The sequence below is a fragment of the Helianthus annuus genome, chromosome 8 (assembly GCF_002127325.2).
Source record: "Helianthus annuus cultivar XRQ/B chromosome 8, HanXRQr2.0-SUNRISE, whole genome shotgun sequence".
In the NCBI taxonomy this organism is placed as follows: Eukaryota; Viridiplantae; Streptophyta; class Magnoliopsida; order Asterales; family Asteraceae; genus Helianthus; species Helianthus annuus.
In genome coordinates this window covers 104,081,786-104,104,159 of record NC_035440.2, presented here as the reverse complement: position 1 = coordinate 104,104,159, position 22,374 = coordinate 104,081,786, and positions in this window count along the sequence as shown.

Sequence of the window (22,374 nt, the reverse complement as noted above, 5' to 3'; positions counted from 1 at the left end):
AACACTTAAAACTCAATCTCGAACATATCTAAGGTGGTTAATAAGATTTATAACGGTTAAAAGTCGGAAACATGCATTTTGAATCTTTAAAGTTTACTAGAACATGAATAATGTTGGTTAAAAGATCATAAGTGGTGTAAAAGTTGTAGTATTCATTTTGTGTGAATATTTAGGCCCGATCTACGTTGTGGTAGCTCGGATCATCGTTTAACCCGACTTTATTAAGATCATGGATCTTGACATAAGCTTGTCTTGAACGGTACGAGGGTTAAAAGGTGAAACTCTACCACACGAGAAACATGAACTTGTGTAAAAGTAGTTTTACTAGTAAAATAGTATTTAAAACTAGCGGATCTACGTATGTACAAGTGGTATTTTCGTAGAACCAAGTGTCGAGAAAATCATGATTTATAAAAGTCGGATGACACACTAACAAGTATGATTTTTACAAACCACAAGTGTATAAACACTTGTGAGATGAAAGGTTTCGACAAAATAATAATCTTTGTGAAAGATGACGGGAAATTGTAAAGATAGAGTTATTCTAAAAACGAGGTTCTTACGAGATTAAGCTACTTTATATAAAGATCCACCAAATATAAGGGGATCTACACTATAGTTTTCGGAAAAGCTACAAGTTCATGTAATAATGCGATTTACATACTTGTCGACTAGTTGATGTGTCGGAAATTGTTTGATTGAATCAAGAAGTTGTTGAAGTGATTTTGTAAAAGAAAATGATACGCTTGAAAGCGTGGCCACCTCCAGTTACAAGGGAAACTCTGGCGAAATTTTTCTAAAAACCTAACACTTAGAATTATTTACAAGTGTTAGAACTATTTTTGGGATGTTTTCAAAATATATTTCGCCATGACTTTATTTATTAAATAATCGGAGGTGGGATTTTCACAAAACTAAACGTGATAAATATATACTTAGTAAATGTATTTTTCACTACACTGTTTATGATTATTTTGTGAAAATATATAAATATTATTTTTAGAGTAAAAATAATATTTACAAACGTTGACGAATCCCAAAATAATACAAACGCTTACACGACAAACATATAAGCTACAACGGTAATTACTATTACCACACGATTACTAAAACGCAACTTACGCATTATACGGAAATATTCATGAACGCGTATTTTGTCAACGTATTATTTTTGGAAGTACTATGTGAAGAGAAAATATAATATTTTTGGGAAAAATATTTATATTTTGGAATAAGAAGTAAAAATATATTAAGTGGGACTTAATGATATAATACAAATACACATGTATTAAATCCCCCATCCTTGGGAAGGAGATTAACTACCAAGTACATGCAAGATATAAACACGAAATAGTTGTCTAACTATTTCCCAAAAATGTAAACTATAAAGCTAAGGCACGGCCATCCGTCTAATAGAATTAGCACATGTAGGTCGTTGCACAGCTGCTTGATTTGGAGTATACTTGGTAGAGACGCACCGCTGTGAGTTCATGTCCCCCTTTTCTCTTAACTGTTTTCAGTTTTCTAAACTGCGGGGGTGAAATACATGTTACTATGTTTGCGAATATTTCTTATATGGTATGGTTAGCGTGAGGAGGGTTGTTATTTAGATCATGTGAACTGGGTAGGCGGAAACTTGAGGTCATTAATCCTCAGGGTAGGACCGAGGGGCAGGAGCGATAGATCTATTTGGGTGTAGCGAGCCCAGTCCCAGGCCCAGCGTAACGGACCTCGGGATGACTTTGTACCCGGCGCATAAATCTGCTAGGTTTGAGCCTTCCTACTTGTATTTCACACATATCAATGGCCTTGCAAACCATTGGTGATCTCTTTTTCCTTATTTGCTACATACCAGGATTTTATACTTACAAAGGTTTTTACTTACTCACTACACATGAACTTGCTCAACAATTTTTGTTGATTTTTCCAACTTACATGTATTTCAGGTAATTAAGGATCTGGCATGGTATGATACGTTTTCACGCTGCGTATGAGAAATAAGGTCATCCAAAGTTTAGGGGTCGTGTCTCTTGCCTGGACGAGCCACCGCTCTTAAACTACGTCTGCTTTATGTTTGTGATTCTGAACATTGTTTTTATGAATTAGGTTGTAACTTCCGTTGCATGTGTCGGTACTTTAAAACAATGTTGTGGTACTTTTATTTTGAAACTTAATCAATGGATGATCTTGCATGGTTTTACTTTCATATAGCTTTGTTATGATTAAGCTATGGTATTAAGAAGTCACACCAAATTAACCACGCTTCCGCAAAGCCAGGGTGTGACAGCTTGGTATCAGAGCTCTGATCATAGCGAACTAGGATTCCTTCTCGAGTCTAGACTATGATCACTAGGGCTCTCACGAAAACATTTTTACTGCATACCATTTAAGTCCAGGTCCAAAACGTTTTTACAAATAAATGTTGAGCACATTTTATTTATTATTATTAGGCTCAGTCTTGGAGACTGAGGCTCGGTCTTGGAGGCCGAGGCTCGATCTTAGAGATCGAGGTAGATGTTTATTTATTATTTTTAGGCTTAGTCTTGGAGGCTGAGGCTCGGTCTTGGAGGCCGAGGCTCGATCTGAGAGATCGAGGTAAATGGCTAGTTGGACTAGGGAGAATAGGCTCAGTCTTGGAGGCTGAGGCTCGGTCATGGGGACCGAGGCTCGACCTAAGAGGTCGAGGTAGAGGATAGAGCAGTCTTAGAGACGGGGAGAATTTGGAATGTCAGTCTAGGAGATTAGGAGGCTAGTGGGACTAGGAGAATTATGCGATTTCTTACTTGATGACTTATGTGATTATTTGATTGTATGATTGACTGTTGGTGCATATTTGTGCTTATGGTCTCGCCCTGCACCGGCGATTCAGACACCACTGGACCTAGACCTGTAGTATCAGATGACCTAACATCTTCAGAGCACGAGGTGCACATGTCGGACGCTTCTAGCACGAACGAGGACGACTTCCAGCCCTTTGCACTACCTGATGGAGCTGGTGAGCCTGCAGATGGCCCTCTCGTTGAGTACCTACCATTATTGGAGATTCCTGCGTACGATTTACTTCTTGACGCCGAGGCTGATGGCGATATTGATCTGATTGATGATGATCTCCTAGAGTATAAGATCCAGGACACGGCCCTTCTTCCTGCTGGTGATCTTCTGATGATTGCAGATGCTCCCACTGAGGAGTCACCTGTCCACTCTCCGGTCCCAGACTCCATTGAGTCTGTGGCCTCTGCACCTTCACACACTCTGAGCGCACAACACTTTACACCTGGATCAGATCCTGACCAGGCATCCTCTGTTGCCCCTATTCCTAGTTTTGCGTTCGACCATGATGACGTGGAGGATTCCGATCCTATCTTTCCCCCAGGATTCGACCCCGATCAAGACATAGAGTTCATACCCATGGATCAGCCTATGGAGGATCCAGTCAACCCAGTAGACCCAGTTGATCCCATCGACCTTGAGTTTGATTTTGAGATGGCCTTTGATGATCCCGAGCCTACCGTAGCCCCCGAACCAGTAGCTGCTTCAGACCCCGTATTCGAGCATGACCCTATTCGTGCAGATGTACCCACTGTGGATCCTTTGATTAATGATGTACCTATCGATGACCATCCTATTGTTGCTCCGCTATTGGAGGATGAGCATGCTGTTGATGCCCATGTTGATGCCCCTCACATTGCTAATATTCCTGCTGATCCTGTTATTGCCCCTTTTCCTGACCTTGTGCCTGTACAGTCCAATCATGTGCTTCTTGCGGCCCAAGTTAATTCTCGATACGCGCACACCCGAAGTGGGTGGATAAACGATGACAATAGTTACCCACCTTTGGAGTTTCCTGTGACACTCCCTTGTGACTCCTGTTTCAGCCCCTGTTCTAGTTCCTATGGATGCACCTTTGCTTCCCACACTCACCACTGATACTCACCACACCGCTACATGACCGGAGCCTGTACTTGAGCCAGCTAACTACACCATCGAGACAGCTCGATGTTGCGCCTGCTGAACCTACACCTTTACGTGGTCACGACCTTGTTTCTTTTTAGTCGGCCAGACGTCGCACTTCTTATATCTACCTGCATCGGACAGCCCCCCCCCCCCCTCATTTGTGAAGAGGTTCGTTTTTCCCCTTGTGAAGATCGATGCCCGTTGCGCCATCATACCTAACACCTTCTATCAGGATATACCCGCACCTAGAAGAGATTCCCCAGGCCGCACCGCTTGCTACATTCACCACTACAACGTTCGATAAGCCAATTGGATGGTGCCTACAAACGCACTATGTTAACTATAAACCCTTACCATTTCTCGCATTATGAAAAACGCACACAGGATAGGTTGCTCCAGTAACAGCAACTGCAAGTTAAGGATAAGAGTCGCGGAACGTTGAAGCTGAGCTGACACCTCGAAGGGCAACTTCAAATGCATAACATTACATAACTAAAAACATGAGTTAAGTGTCTACATCACAAGACAGCATATTGTCTGAAAACTTTAAGTAAAACACCACGTCCTTCACCAACATGCCTTGATCCGCCACATACAGCAGGATCCCTTTTATGCTCTTAACCCCTGATATTCCACCGTCCCCTGGGATTTTTGATAATCGTTCCTTTTACCATTAAGCGGCAATTCAGTTAACTACTTCGAGGAATATACAAGCTCGCGGAGAAATTCAAGCATGTCGACAGTTTACTACTCTCTTCTCCCCCACCTTAGTTACTAGAAATGTTTATACCTGGATAACGTAGATTGCGTTACGATTGGGTAGAGACCCCAAGATTGTGGAGATTTGAGAGGACCACGTCTGACTACGCAATTTAGATATGCTAATATACTTGTTGGGCAAGGGTAGGGAGACCCGATGGCCCTGATAATGTGATACATTTTGTAAGGCAATGAAATTGTAGCCGGAAAACGATGGAAACCAATTGTCATAAAGCATGTGCTAAAACATTATGGCCAATAATCAACAAAAGCTCAGTCACCATGTCATTGCTAAATGTGATCAGTAACGCTTATGCGCGTACTAAAATTTTGATACTACATGTTTACGTGCTATACTTTTATTCAACGAAACCCTCAAATTACGTACGAACGTTATGATTGTGATGCAATGTGCTTACCCGTATAATGAAAACCTAATCATAAGACGCAATACCAATATAATGGGAATGTGCTATGACTGAGAAACACGTGTTTGTTTGATATACGTTCGGCAAGCATGATCCCAATTACTTGCTTGATGAATTGCGTGATGTGTAATATAATGACTTAAACATGTGAGATACATGTGCTCCAAACAACTATTTATGTTCCCTGAATAGAAGAGACCTGACTAACATGAACTTCTTCCTAGAAGATGTCGCATCAAGAGATCACCCGACTGACTGAGGCAGAATGGTTAGCGCACGCCTCTCGAGTCAGAGCTCGGCACGAGGTTCTTCGCTACCAACATGGCGAAGGTGCCTCGGGGAGAGACCTACCTAACGGTAATGTTTAAGTCACTTGAGACACATTACAATACGTTGGAAAGTCCCTAAAGTGCCCTGCTAATACCTATTGTGATGATGAATTCTTGGATACAGGGTGTACCTACCAGTTTTTCCTAGAATGCAACCCTCCGAACTTCGGTGGCACGGGAGGTGCCATAGCATTTGTAAAATGGGCTGAGAATGTGGATGCCATTGTGCGAATGAGTGGTTGCACGCCAGAGCAGCAAGTCCCATACATTTCCGGATTGCTACAAGATGGAGCTCTGTTATGGTGGGACCGTAAGGTTCGAGAGTTGGACGAGGCTGTAGCTTATGCGATGTCATGGAGCGAGCTGAAAGAGATAATGCGAAAGGAGTATTGCTCTCAGAAGGATATCCAAGGGTTGGAATTAGAGTTCAGGGAGCTACAGAAGGAAGGTCCAGATGTGGTAAAGCACGTGAAAAGGCTTTACGATTTGTCGCGAGTCATTCCGTACCTAGTGGAACCCGAGTTGAAGAGAATGGAGCAATCTATTTGGGAATTGACACCTCAGGCCTTGAGCTTGATGATGGCATCGACGCCGCCATCACCCGTGATTGCCCATGTAACAGGACTGGAGCTCACTAAGGAAGCATTTAGATTGGTGAAACTATCGATCCCGGATGAGAAAAAGGAAACAACAATGGAGACATCTGGGAAGGACAAAAGGAAGCTTGGTAAATCTCGGGGAGGTGATCAGGCAAAAGAAAGGAGAAGGGCCAAAAAGGGAAAGATGTACCTGGGTAATCTACCTAAGTGCGAAGTATGCCAGCGCCATCATAAAGGGAAGTGTAATAATAGGAAGTGTGACCACTGTGATAATAGGGGACACGACAGGGAAACGTGTTGGCAGGAGGCGAAAAGAGGAAAGGAAGGTTGTAACTGCGGCGGTATGGGGCACCTTGGAAAGGATTGCCCAAGGGAGACTAACCAAGACCACGAAGAAGCATCCAACACCGGAGCAAGTAAGGCCTGCCAGGATCCAGATATGGTCACTGGTACGTTCTTTGTCAACCCAAAGTCTTGCATTCACATTATTTGATAATGGTGCCGACCTTTGTCTCGCATCTCATGAATTTAGGAATCTACTTAGGTTAGTAGAGAGTAAGTTAGTCGACCCACTCTTAATGAGGCTAATTAATAAACGACCTCGACATAGTAACTAGGATGAACCCGCGATCGAGCAACCAAGCGGAAAATCGTTACCCGCGTCCCGGAGATGAACGACGAAGTAATCATGACTCATGAGGAAAGATACGCCTCTACAAACTACAAATTGCCTGAAGGCATGGAGGATGTTGCGTGAAGAATAGGTTGCTTCTTGGCCCATGTCGGGGACAGGAGGAGCCAAAGAACTAAGATCTTCTTATTACAAGAAAATGCCCTAAGGTCTCCACGAGGACTTGCCAGAATGTTCTCTCCTACGGCTAATCCCGTTCGCGTCAGATAAATTCCCAACGTCACACCTGCAGTCAATACCCCTTAACGACTTATATCTTCGGAAGCGCAAGGATTGACGGTGAAGCTACAGAAGTTGATGAAGAAGGAAGATAACAGACCAAAAATCCCCTGTTGGGAAAAACCCCATATCTGCTCGTCAAAAAGAGGGATGATGATTTTCAAGTAAACATCGGCTACCAGGAACCGAACAAGCTAACCCACCAAAATCAGCGACTCTTGCTAAAAAAAAAAAAAAAAAATTTTGCGGACCTCTTGTACAACTAACGATGAGAACCCAACTACTACACGACTGATCGACAATCGAACATCGTCAGAGAATATACCAGGATGAAATTGTGGGACAATGATCGTGCTTAAACATAAACAAAATACTGCTTCCTACACAATGAATAAACCAGATTCACACGAGGTGTGGAATCCAGAAAGACTAGAAGCCTTACATCTAGGAACCATATCTATCAACTCAATCAAACATCATTAACTTGATCAACCTGTCATTATAGTTAACGAACCCGAAAGTACTTAAATTTTCTTCCGTTGAAGTCTTCACTTTCACTTCTAACAAGTAGAAATTTGCATTTCTGCTCCCTTCAAGTAGTTGCATCGCGTTGTCTTCCTTCGCTGAGAGCGAATGCACGTTTGCTTCATATATTTGGTCACTTCTTCGTTTTAGTAAGAACGCATCACTTCATAACCCATGCACCATTTGCTACGCATGTGGTTTCATTTCGAATAAACGCTTCATGAATGTTCAGCTATTACATCGCCGAATCTAATTACTAGTTTGCGATTCGAATGACCTATATTTTGTCATTGTTGACTCTTTTGTTATCAAGTCAACACACTTATTGAAACCACCTGCTTGCGAGTTACATGTTTGCTATCATGTCAAGATTTCCTTGTTGACATGTACGTTTATTTTTTGGTTACGTTGAAACTAGGTTCGACTGCTTGAACTTATCCAGATCACATGTTTGATTTGAGACGCCATATGATGTATTGAGAGCATCATATTCTAATACTTTGACATAGGTTCTTTTGTTTCGAGTCGTAATAGACTTGTTTGGTCTATGACTTCATTAAATCGTTGATAGATTTCGATACCTTACAGTGATACTTTCACAGAATTGCAGCTTGTGCTTCTCTAACTACTCGCTTTGTACACGGATTTAATTGGTTATTTGACAACTCGCCCTAAATCCGTTTTCGTTATCACAATTAAATCACTCTCAACACACTTGCGTGCTGAGTCAAAGGTACATAAATTCATTGCATATCATGGTGTACCCCCTAACGATTCTTTCATAATCAAGCAAACGCCTTGCAGTACTCAATTTCACCTTCCGGTTTGCTTCGGTACACTTTCATCTGGTTCCAAACTCGGTGATTTTGTTCAGTCATCACTATTTCGAGTCTTGTCATTACGATACCTTGTGGTGTCACTACAAACTTGTAGCTGTTGCTAATCATGGCCAACCGTTCCACGCAAGATACATAAACTTTTGTTGACTTGTCATTTACACATTCCTGATGCAACTACAAATCAAAGCAAGGATACACCAGATTCATCTGTATTCATTCGGTGTATCCTCACAGTTCAAAAGGGTCAAACGCACTGAACCTTGCCACTTGGCTACTTGGGAGTTGACAGATCCCTTTACCATTTCATTTGAGTAGAAAATTACGGAATGTATATAGAGGGTGTGGATTGTTAAATATTCTTGGAACCACCAAGGGTGAGTAAGCTTTGATGCAGTTTGATGACTATCTACCTCGATGTTATATTTGCGTGACGTGACCAAACGGAGTTAAGGTAGTACAAATTTCGAGGACGAAATTTCTTTAACGGGGGGAGAATGTGACAACCCTCACTAAACCAGGTTTCCGTACGACTTAATTAATAATAATTTACTGCTTAATTACTGTGCTTACTTGAATTTATGGATAGACTGCTACTTGACTGTTGATACTTGTACATATCTGCATCATACCTTACATACTGTCACTACATTATTTTCATGATGCACAAAAGCACAGTAGCACTATGAACGGATAACCTATTGAACATGCTGATAAAGCCAGCATCAGGCAGACACTGCCTCTAAGGCCTGTATGAGCCAGAAATATTTTACTACACCCGTAGTGAGTGTAGGGATACAAGGGTTGTAGAACTGCGTCTCTAGGAATAAGATATAATGATTGGACGTGCCTAAAACGTACTCCAAGCACAAAACACAGCACTTTTATTTATCATACCAGTTGCTGGCTAACTAATAAAGTGCCAAAACATGAGGAAATATTCCTGACACTTTGCAGAATGAGTTGTGTCACTAAAAATATTATTAACAACGCTTTAAAGCTTGCTTAAGCTCTTTAACGGATTACTATCCAACCGAACAACCGGACTATACCCGGAACATAAAAATATGGCCAATAATATTATTGATCTTTTTCTGAGCCAGTTAGGGTCCCTGATTACCCTAACTCCCGCATTATAACGCATCACACCACTAACCGAGTTAACCCCTAATCTAACTTGGTTTAACACAACTAAACTCTAACTATATGGTTAAAATCGAACTAGATACCCCCCCCCCATTAGGATCGGCCAACTAGAGGGAGACAACAAGGGTACAATCTTGATTATTTAATTGTTTATGCCTAATATCAAGGGGACATGTAATCCATTGGACGATGATCATAATTTTTGTCTATAAAATCTAAAGATGGCACATGAGATTTCTCACCACATTCCACCCAACACAACTCTTTCTCTCCTCTCCCCTAGCTCACGGCCGAGAGCACCCCACCCACCTCCATCCATTTTCGATCTTGTTCAATCCATTCCAACTTCACACAAGCCTTTCGGGTCACGCATTAGGAAGCTTGGAGCAAACGGAAGGCGAAGGACCTCGTTACCTTGCTTTTATCCACCACCTTTTCGCCTAGATTCTTCCCTAGCCCCGAGCTAGAGGTATAACACTTAAAACTCAATCTCGAACATATCTAAGGTGGTTAATAAGATTTATAACGGTTAAAAGTCGGAAACATGCATTTTGAATCTTTAAAGTTTACTAGAACATGAATAATGTTGGTTAAAAGATCATAAGTGGTGTAAAAGTTGTAGTATTCATTTTGTGTGAATATTTAGGCCCGATCTACGTTGTGGTAGCTCGGATCATCGTTTAACCCGACTTTATTAAGATCATGGATCTTGACATAAGCTTGTCTTGAACGGTACGAGGGTTAAAAGGTGAAACTCTACCACACGAGAAACATGAACTTGTGTAAAAGTAGTTTTACTAGTAAAATAGTATTTAAAACTAGCGGATCTACGTATGTACAAGTGGTATTTTCGTAGAACCAAGTGTCGAGAAAATCATGATTTATAAAAGTCGGATGACACACTAACAAGTATGATTTTTACAAACCACAAGTGTATAAACACTTGTGAGATGAAAGGTTTCGACAAAATAATAATCTTTGTGAAAGATGACGGGAAATTGTAAAGATAGAGTTATTCTAAAAACGAGGTTCTTACGAGATTAAGCTACTTTATATAAAGATCCACCAAATATAAGGGGATCTACACTATAGTTTTCGGAAAAGCTACAAGTTCATGTAATAATGCGATTTACATACTTGTCGACTAGTTGATGTGTCGGAAATTGTTTGATTGAATCAAGAAGTTGTTGAAGTGATTTTGTAAAAGAAAATGATACGCTTGAAAGCGTGGCCACCTCCAGTTACAAGGGAAACTCTGGCGAAATTTTTCTAAAAACCTAACACTTAGAATTATTTACAAGTGTTAGAACTATTTTTGGGATGTTTTCAAAATATATTTTGCCATGACTTTATTTATTAAATAATCGGAGGTGGGATTTTCACAAAACTAAACGTGATAAATATATACTTAGTAAATGTATTTTTCACTACACTGTTTATGATTATTTTGTGAAAATATATAAATATTATTTTTAGAGTAAAAATAATATTTACAAACGTTGACGAATCCCAAAATAATACAAACGCTTACACGACAAACATATAAGCTACAACGGTAATTACTATTACCACACGATTACTAAAACGCAACTTACGCATTATACGGAAATATTCATGAACGCGTATTTTGTCAACGTATTATTTTTGGAAGTACTATGTGAAGAGAAAATATAATACTTTTGGGAAAAATATTTATATTTTGGAATAAGAAGTAAAAATATATTAAGTGGGACTTAATGATATAATACAAATACACATGTATTAAATCCCCCATCCTTGGGAAGGAGATTAACTACCAAGTACATGCAAGATATAAACACGAAATAGTTGTCTAACTATTTCCCAAAAATGTAAACTATAAAGCTAAGGCACGGCCATCCGTCTAATAGAATTAGCACATGTAGGTCGTTGCACAGCTGCTTGATTTGGAGTATACTTGGTAGAGACGCACCGCTGTGAGTTCATGTCCCCCTTTTCTCTTAACTGTTTTCAGTTTTCTAAACTGCGGGGGTGAAATACATGTTACTATGTTTGCGAATATTTCTTATATGGTATGGTTAGCGTGAGGAGGGTTGTTATTTAGATCATGTGAACTGGGTAGGCGGAAACTTGAGGTCATTAATCCTCAGGGTAGGACCGAGGGGCAGGAGCGATAGATCTATTTGGGTGTAGCGAGCCCAGTCCCAGGCCCAGCGTAACGGACCTCGGGATGACTTTGTACCCGGCGCATGAATCTGCTAGGTTTGAGCCTTCCTACTTGCATTTCACACATATCAATGGCCTTGCAAACCATTGGTGATCTCTTTTTCCTTATTTGCTACATACCAGGATTTTATACTTACAAAGGTTTTTACTTACTCACTACACATGAACTTGCTCAACAATTTTTGTTGATTTTTCCAACTTACATGTATTTCAGGTAATTAAGGATCTGGCATGGTATGATACGTTTTCACGCTGCGTATGAGAAATAAGGTCATCCAAAGTTTAGGGGTCGTGTCTCTTGCCTGGACGAGCCACCGTTCTTAAACTACGTCTGCTTTATGTTTGTGATTCTGAACAATGTTTTTATGAATTAGGTTGTAACTTCCGTTGCATGTGTCGGTACTTTAAAACAATGTTGTGGTACTTTTATTTTGAAACTTAATCAATGGATGATCTTGCATGGTTTTACTTTCATATAGCTTTGTTATGATTAAGCTATGGTATTAAGAAGTCACACCAAATTAACCACGCTTCCGCAAAGCCAGGGTGTGACAGCACTTGGTTGAAATGTTCCAACAGAAGGCTCGTCATGAGAGGTTTGATGTGATGAGATCACTCATAACCACTCGTATGCAAGAGGGTACATCAGTTAGCGCTCATGTGCTAAAAATGAAGGCATATGTTGATCACTTGGCTCGTCTAGAATCCCCCTTGAGTGATGAATTAGCTGGGGATATCATCCTCAACTCATTACCTAAGTCATATGATCAGTTCACTATGAACTACAATATGAATGGGATGGAGAAGACACTTGCAGAACTGCATCAGATGCTAAAAACTGCTGGGGTGAATATACCCAGCAAGACTGCACCAGTGCTGATGATCGAGGAGGGTCATGTTAAGAAACCTAACACCAAGAAAAAGGGCAATCAGGGCAAAGGCAAATTAGTTGCAAACAAGAAGCCTCAGAAGGATGCCAAGTGTTTTCATTGTAATGAAATTGGGCACTGGAAGAGGAACTGTGCTAAGTATTTAGCTGAACTGAAGCAAGCCAAGGCTTCAGGAGGAGAGTCCTCAGGTATATATGTTATTGAAATCTTTTCTTTTTCTGGCAAAACATGGGTGTTCGACACAGGATGTGGTTTTCACATTTGTAATGCTTTGCAAGGACTAAGAAAGATTAAGAAGCTGAAACAAGGCGACTTGGAGGTCCATGTTGGCAATGGACAAAGAGTTGCTGTGAAGGCGATTGGAGAATATGTTCTTTTACTTCCTTCTGGTTTAGAACTTGTTTTGAACAATGTTTATTTTATTCCTAGTGTTACTAGAAATATTGTTTCGGTTTCTGCTTTGCATGGACAAGGTTTCAATTATCATTTTAATGGTGAATTTATTTCTGCTTATTTTAATGATGTATTTTACTTTGATGCAAAACCAAACAATGGAATCTATGAGATAGAAATCCAAAACAATAACATATTATACAACATCTCCCATAAACGTAATAAGTTGGACTTCAACGATACTTATATGTGGCATTGTAGACTTGGTCACATAAGTGAGAACCGTGTTAAACAACTTAAAACCGCAGGAATCTTAGATTCTAAGGGTTCGGAAACGTTTGGCAAATGCGAATCATGCTTAAGTGGAAAGTTAACAAAAGCACCTTTTTCAAATGTTGGAGAAAGAGCTAATGATCTGTTGGGACTTGTACATACAGATGTATGTGGTCCATTCAGAACAATGTCAAGACATGGAGAAAGATACTTTGTTACATTCACTGATGATTTCAGTAGATATGGTTATGTTTATCTTATGAAGCATAAACATGAGACATTTGAAAAGTTCAAGGAGTACCAAAACGAAGTAGAGAATCAGCTAAATAGAACTATTAAGATGCTTCGATCAGATCGAGGCGGTGAATATCTTAGTCAGGAGTTCATCGACCATCTAAAGGATTGTGGAATAGTTTCACAGCTCACTCCGCCTGGAACGCCACAACATAATGGTGTGTCTGAACGGAGAAATCGAACTCTATTAGATATGGTTCGATCAATGATGTGTCGAACAACCCTTCCACGCTCCTTTTGGAGTTATGCTCTGGAAACTGCCGCAAAACTTGTGAATATAGCTCCAACGAAGAAGGTTGACAAAACGACTTATGAGATATGGCATGGAAAGAAACCAAAAGTATCCTATCTCAAGGTCTGGGGATGTAACGCTTATGTTACTCTAGAATCTTCGGATAAACTAGATCCCAGAGGCGAAAAAGTGGTTTTCGTCAGATACGCTAAAAGGATCGGTTACCTTTTCTACCACCCCACTGAAAATAAGATTTTCACAAAACGCAGAGGCACTTTCTTGGAGGAAGAGCTTCTGGCAAGAGGGGTTGGAGAAAATCATGTGGATCTTGAAGAAATTCGAGAATCACAAGTGACTGAACCAGTTGTTCAGACAGAACCAGAAGTAACTGATCCAGTTGTTGAAGTTGAGCCTGAGAGGACTCAAGAAACAACAGAAACACCAAGTGTTCGAAGAAGTATTAGGGATCGTCGTGCCCCTGAAAGGTATGACGATATCTTCATGATTGATGAAGCTGAACCTGCTACTTACAAAGCTGCAATGTTAGATTCAGAATCCAAGAAATGGCAAGAAGCCATGAATGCAGAGATGCAATCCATGTATGATAACCAAGTCTGGGATTTGGTTGATCTTCCTACCGAAGGTCGGACTGTAGGAAACAAATGGATCTTCAAGAAGAAGACCGACATGGATGGAAATGTGCAAACCTACAAAGCAAGGCTTGTAGCAATAGGGTTCACTCAGACTCAAGGAATTGATTATGAGGAAACTTTCTCGCCAGTAGCCATGCTTAAGTCTATTAGAATTCTACTTGCCATTGCTGCATATTATGACTATGAGATATGGCAAATGGATGTCAAGACCGCGTTCCTTAATGGACACTTACTTTAAGATGTCTATATGGTTCAACCTGAAGGTTTTGTCGATCCAAATAATCCTAATAAGGTGTGCAAGCTAAATAAATCCATCTATGGATTGAAGCAAGCATCTCGCAGCTGGAATCTTCGTTTTGATCAGAAAATTAAAGAGTTTGGCTTCATTAAAAACGAAGATGAACCATGTGTTTACAAGAAATCTAGTGGGAGCTATATCACTTTTCTAATTTTGTATGTAGATGACATACTAATCATTGGAAACAATATCCCTATGCTAAAAGATATTAAGGCTTGGTTGGGAAAATGTTTCGCAATGAAAGATCTTGGTGAAGCCGCTTATATTCTAGGAATAAAGATTTATAGAGATAGATCAAAGTGGTTATTAGGTTTAAGTCAAAGTACATATATTGATAAGGTCATACGACGCTTCTCAATGCAAGACTCAAAAAGGGGGCTCTTGCCCATGGCACATGGAACCATTCTTAATGGTGAGCAGTGTACTAAGACCGAAGAGGAAAAGAAGAAAATGGAAAGAGTTCCATATGCTTCTGCTATCGGTTCCATCATGTACGCCATGTTATGTACTCGACTTGATGTCTCGTTTGCTCTTAGCATGACGAGTAGATATCAACAGAATCCAGGAGAGAGTCACTGGGCTGCAGTGAAGAACATTCTTAAGTACTTAAGAAGGACTAAGGACATGTTCTTAATATATGGAGGACTGGATGAGGAGCTATCAGTTAAGTGTTATACTGATGCAAGTTTCTAGACTGATCGTGACGATTCAAGATCACAGACGGGATATGTTTTCATTCTGAATGGTGGGGCTGTTACTTGGAAGAGCTCGAAGCAAAGTGTGGTTGCTCAATCCACCTGTGAATCAGAATACAATGTTGCATCGGATGCTGCTAAGGAGGCTGCCTGGATGAAGAAGTTCATTACTGATCTCGATGTTGTGCCTAGCATAAAGAAACCAATCGAGATGCTGTGTGACAATACTGGTGCCATTGCTCTTGCAAAGGAACCAAGGTCGCATCAAACCACAAGGCATATACTCAGAAAATTCCACTATATTAGAGAGATAATAGAGCGTGGAGACATCGTAATAAGCAAAGTTCATACGGATCTAAATCTGACTGACCCCTTTACTAAGCCTCTACCTCAAGCTAAACATGAGGAGCATGCTGGAAAAATAGGGCTTAGATTTGCTAGACAGTGGGCATGATCTGTAGTTAGTATTGGTGTTTTAATTTTGAACTAAAACAGTTACATTAAAATAGTTATTTGATTTATTGGTTAAATGCAAGTTTAATTATTTTGTAACTGTGTTCGTTTTTTGTATGTTTATATCCTTGAATAAGCATATTCTAAAATATCCGTAGTCGATCAAATTACATGGGAATGAATTTGAATGTAAGACTATTGTGAATTGAGATGATTGTATTCATGAGATGAATAACTCAAGAGTTTGAGAATCAAAATTCATAGATATCACTAGGGAATGATATTGGATGTAACTCGCTTCAAAACGATCTCCATGGATCTAAGTCATGAGATGTTTTGATATTGATATGTTCAATCTGTCCTTTTTCCTTAGGCACATATTAAACTACATTGATCAAGGACAATCTTTGATGTTATCTAACACTGTCCTGAAACATGGGTAGTAATCCGGGTAGTGTTGGGAGGAATCCAAGGTCAAGTGGGAGTTGTATGATGCTGATGGAATTCTGTACTTCTATAGGATTAGAAGTTTAGACATTCTGGCGCCCTCGTTAACTCAAACTGGAATAAACGCGTGGCCACGCTCGGACTAAAAGTAGTTCGTTAGACCACTTTGAATTAAAGACGAGAATACAGAATGGTTGATCACTATATAAGAATGAATGATCCATGTCTTATGATCAACGAATGTTCTATACAGAAGGGACTTATTGATAGAATTATCAGGGCTATAGTATTTGGTTAAGTAAAGTGTTACTTGAACGCAAAGAACTAGTTGACGACTGTAAAGTGTCATGCCGTGCTAAGAGCAGTGCGATGCAGCTAGGCGTCCAACTCTGCACACGTTGACTCATTTAATTAAAATCGTCCAAGTGGGAGATTGTTGGATATATGTATGTCCGAGGTTAATTAAAGTCAACGTAACTAACTCGGTACGATCCGAAGAGTTACACGTTGGTACACGAATCGTATATGTTCACGAGTAGGTAGATTATTATTTGTGAAATAATAATAGTTTAAACCTGAGGGACTTAATATTAATTAGATTATTATTAAGAGGATTATAATTGTATAATCTTAAAGGGCCTTAATGTAAGATTGGGTTTTATAAAAGGATGTTTAAGGTGGAAACCCTAGACACACTTTTATAAAACACAAAAGCCTAGCCACCCTCCTAAGCTTGGCCGCCACTCTTTTGCCGTCGACCAAGCATCGCCGCCGCCTCCTTCTTGGACGGTTCTACTCTCGGGTATCTTGTGCTCGGTTGTGAACTTTCTACTAGCGAGGATTCGTTGTAACCCGCGTGTTACAATTCCGGTGTAGTCGTCAAATGTTGATTACTAAAACCCTCTATGGTTGTTTATTACCTTTATTTGTTTATACGTGTATAACATTGATCCTGATTGGGAATATTTATTAATCGGATTAATAAATCAAATTTATATAATCAGCTTTTGGTAAATTATATAAATCGCTTCCGCTAATATTTTGATACCATGATTCCCAACACAAGCTGCTTTGTTTCAAGATATTTTTTAGGGGGGGGGGGTTGCAATACATGAAAGGATCAAGTGCTTGGAAGCAAGTTATGTGTAACACCTCGAAAATTTACGTCCAATAATGTATTGACACGTGTCATGGACTTTGAATATGCGAAAACAAACTTTAGAGGGACTAAAGTTGACAAACAGTGAAAACTATGGAACGTAAGGGTCCAAAGTGTCAACAATGGATAAATAGACTCTATAATAACCCTACATGGTGTTAATAACCCTAAACGGATAGATCATGGATCATACGAAACGGAAAATGCACGAAAGTGAGGAATTACAAACTATAGGGACTAAAAGTGTCAACATGTTGAAATTATACCTCTGACTGATCTTTTGGCAGCCCCGAAGCTTTGTAATGCTAGAATATACTCACTAGAATATGTGGTAAAAATTTCATGAAGTTTCGTTATCGTATGAGAAAGTTATGGCCAAAACCGTACTTGAGGGGTTAAAAGCGTCAACGTCGAATTTCATGACTTTTCGGGTGAGCGCAAAGTTAACCGAAGACATTACCATGTTGGTAAATGTCCCAAGGTTCCTAAAAACCAAGTTTGAGGGTTTACGAGTCAAGATAAATAGCCAAACCTCACGAGCAAAGGACAGGGACCAAAACTGCAAACATTGAACGAAGTTTGGAGCTCCAGAGCCCAGGCGGCCCGCCTGGGCAGCCTTACGCGGGCCGCGACCCAGCGCCCAGATGCAGATTTCGCGAACTGATGTGTTTTGGTCCGAATTTTGAGTGCTTGACAGCTTTCTCCACCTCTAAAACTCACCAATGGATGGCCATGCATGTCTTGGACACTTGTGAGCTTCCTATAACATCTGGAACATGATAAAATCTGATCAAAAGCATCATTCTTGAGGACTTGTGTTAGTAACCAAGAAAACCACAAACTTGGAAGAACTCACAAGGCATTCCAGGAGCAATCTGATCGACAAGGCAACTTCCAAGTGCTATCTAGGCTTCATTAGGACCCTTGTAAGCATTCATATCATTCTCTAATTCGTTCTATCATAGATTATTAGCAAAAAGTCAATCCGTTGTTCATATAGTTTGACTTTTCGATTAAACGAATTTGGCTCTGTCATTTCTCAAATTGAAACCACTTATAAGTTGGTATTTATGTGGGAAACAAACCCTCAAAAGGGTATTCTCTGATTCCCACTCTAAGCATGCTATTTGTCAAGTCAAAGTTGTTCTTAAAAAGTCAACAGAAATTGTTTTTGTGAAATATAGCATAAATGGTAATGTAGATGACATGCAATCAGTTTGATCATCAAAAATAACTTTATAATGAATATAAGAATATGTTTTATCATGATCAACTCGACAATCTTTAATATAAACTCGGATTGGAACCGAAAGTCTTATAAAACGACTTTTTCGTTGACTCTCGATTTGGATCCATGCATGCATGTTTGAGATCTGTATTAGAGTTTATTTTTGACCATTTATATTTTAGTTTAACTCTCTGGAATTTTTACAACTTGAGTCTATGCTTAACCGATTCATATGCATGTTTCCGATTATGCTTAAAAGTTGACTATTTTGCCCTTTTTGATATAAAACGTGATTTTTGGAAAAGTGAAAGAGTAGAAATCTTTATTACTAACTTATAAACTTGCACCGAAAATTTGAGATCAGTTGGTGGTCCAGATTTTGAGTTATGGCTGATATCGTAAAACTATAGCTTTATGTTACATAAACGGCGCATTTAGCGTATAACCTATTTAAGGCCACCTTTTGATATAAAACTTTTTACCCACTGATGTTATATAATATTTTGGGATTTTTGAAGATTTTTATTTAATTTTTGGATGATCGTATCATAGGTCGCTAAGTTGATTCGGTTAATGCCGGTTTTGACCGTTTATGCCATAAAATGAGTTTTATACATCCTTTTGACCCCAAACCTTTTTCTACTGATTTTAATTGTTAAATAAATTATTTTGAACATTCTGGAAATATAAAAATCTCAGCTTTACTTTAAAAACCCGGAAACGGCTCTAAATCGCATTTCTAAGCGTTTTTAACGCATAGTATGCGTTATACCCATATTTAACATATAAGGATTATACCTACTGATGTATTTAGCATATTTTTATAAAATAACAGTAAGTATAAGTTTTTGAACTCAGATTTTCAGTTTTGACATTTTTAGCCCTTGTGAAATTACCAAAATACCCCTAAGGTGCATAGTTTGATTTTAAATGATAAGTTTTGTATACGGGTCATACCCTACTGTTATAATATGTCAAAATAAGTATATTTACTGTATAAATCAGACCTGTAACACAGATTTCCAATTTAACCCGTTTATAATCTTTTAAATGACCAAAATGCCCTTATAAGGCATAAATTGAGTTTAAATTCATTCGGGGCATAATGGAACATAACTTGCTGATATTATATCATATTTAAAGCATATTATCTCAGGGAACTTGCATATGACTCTTTTGGCTACCCGTAACGCTCTTTTAGCGCTCGGTTCGGTTTATGTAACTAGTTTGCATAAATTGACCGAAACGGGTCAAACGTTATCATTTTGGTCTCAAAATCCAGAATGTATTTAGTATACCCATATTATACAAGTATTCAAACTTGTCGGGTCTAAATCACATTCTATCCGGTCTTCGCTTAATCGTGCGCTTGAACCGTATCGTCCTTAAAACTAACCGGTCAAGCTTAGGCTTAAATAAAAGACCCGTTAGGAATCTAATAGGTTATTATAAACCTTTGTTCCAGAATAAGAGGCCCAGTAAAAGCTACCCTCACTTGCCAATTGTGATTCATACTTACTCAGGTAAATACTTTTTAACTTATTTTCCCTATACGGGCTTGGGGTACGGTATATATAATACCGCTTGATCGAGCGTACAAATCTTGCACCCTTGGGTATGCAATTGGAATAATTTGATCGGCTCGTTTAAACAGTCTTGTTTTACTTTAAGCCTTTGGGGGGTTAATGACCGTGTCCCGGATATCCTTGGCATCATCTTACGAGATGGCCACGACCTGAGCATGGGGTGTAGGCGTATACTCGTCATGTATAACTCATTAATGTGGTGTGTCTATTAATCTTTAACCCGAACAAGATCCTGGGCTACTGAACGCACGAGTAACATGTAATTCGTTCACAAGTTTATATTGCATAATTATCCCAAGTTATAAAAATATTTATGCCATGTGCATTTAAATCAATTTTCAATCATTTTCAAAATGAGTCAGTTAATTTGTATTTACCAGTGTAAACTGACGTATTTTCCCAAAAGGTTAAGTTCAGGTACTACACGTACTAGGCTGGCTGTCTCCTAGAGCGTCCACAATAGTCTCGCAAGCTCGGACGACATTAAAACTGTTGAACAATTATCTTATTTTATTTGATCCGCCTGTGGATCCGTTTCAACTACTCGTGATATTTAATATTACATTTTATTTAAAGTTGAAATGAATCTATTTCTGCTTCCGCTGTGCATTATTATATTGTGTTGTTTGTCTATGATGATGCCAACTACGTCACCATACCCCACACCGGGCCCACCGGTGACACGTGGAGATTGGGGGTGTGACATTATGAAACTTATCTTTGCTGCAACTATGTGGAGGATTTGGAAGGCCTTTAATGGGTTAAATTTTGACGTCACCCCTTTCATAGTCCAGAAGGTTGTCAAAGAAATTAAAGAGGAATCATTTGTGTGGATAAAAATAGAACCCCTTTCAGCGATATTAAGTGGGAGAGATGGAACTATTCCAATATTCGTGACATTGTTATGTATATTTTTTTGAGTAAATTTCAAAGTTCGTCCTTTATGTATGTCTAATATATCAAAGTATGTCCTTTGTCTTTACTAACCTCAGAAAACATCCCTAATGTTTGAAAAAGCAATCAAGTTATGTCCTTTACCCTAAACCTTGTTTGTTTTCCCAGTTAAATCAGGTCATGTGAGAAGCACATGAGGGTATATTGGTCCTCGCCGTCACCCTTCTCTCTATCTAAACTCCACCATCATCTTCTCCATCTTTCAATCACCTGCAAATCAACATACCCCCTTCTTCTCTCTATCTAACAATCCTACCACCACCACAACCCGTCCTCGCCGCCACCCTCCGCTGCTGACCACCACCAGCGACCACTGCTACCCATCGCCGACACCACCGCAATCCGCCGCCCCCCACAACGATTAATGAGGATTCTCCTGTACGGACTCCAGTTCTTCGAGATCTGGAATATACAGGTTTCTAGGGTTTGAAATCTACCAAGTTTGTGAAGAAATACATACCATGGTTGGTGGTGTGATTGGAGAATTAGGTGAAAAAAGTCAAAAACAATTGCAAAAAGGATAAAGAAGTCTGCAAATCCAGTTCAGAAGTCTTGTTCACTACCAAGTTTGAAAATCCATTTTACACGCTTTTAACAATTTTGGTTCCTTGTTGCTGCTTGGGCTTTAGGCAAAATCAGCCTCCAGCTCAGAAGTCTTGTCACTAATTAACATCACTTATCATTCTACAAATCTCCTTTCTCATCGTTAAATCCCGATCTACTTGATCGACAACACAACGCCTCTGCAAATATTGAGCCATTTGTGCACAACCCTAGGCCAGAACAACTCTAAACAGGTGCAATTCCAACATTTTTCAACCTAATTTCTCTACAGTTTGTAACAAGTTACCTAAAAATCAATATCAATATAACAAGTTACCCATCGGCAGTTAGGGGATGGCGGTGGTTGGGCGGTGGTGGAGGTTGTGCAGCGGGGTCGGCCGCCGGTGGTGGAGGTGCAGCGGTGGTGGGGGTTGTGCAGTAGGGGTGGAGGTGTTTACGGTAGTGAATGTGCAGTGGTGATGGTGGTGCGCGTGCGGTGGTGATGGTGGAGGTGCAGTGGTGGTGGTGGTGGTATATGGTGTGGTTGAGAGAAAAAGATAAAGAGGTGAGGGAGATACGAGGGAG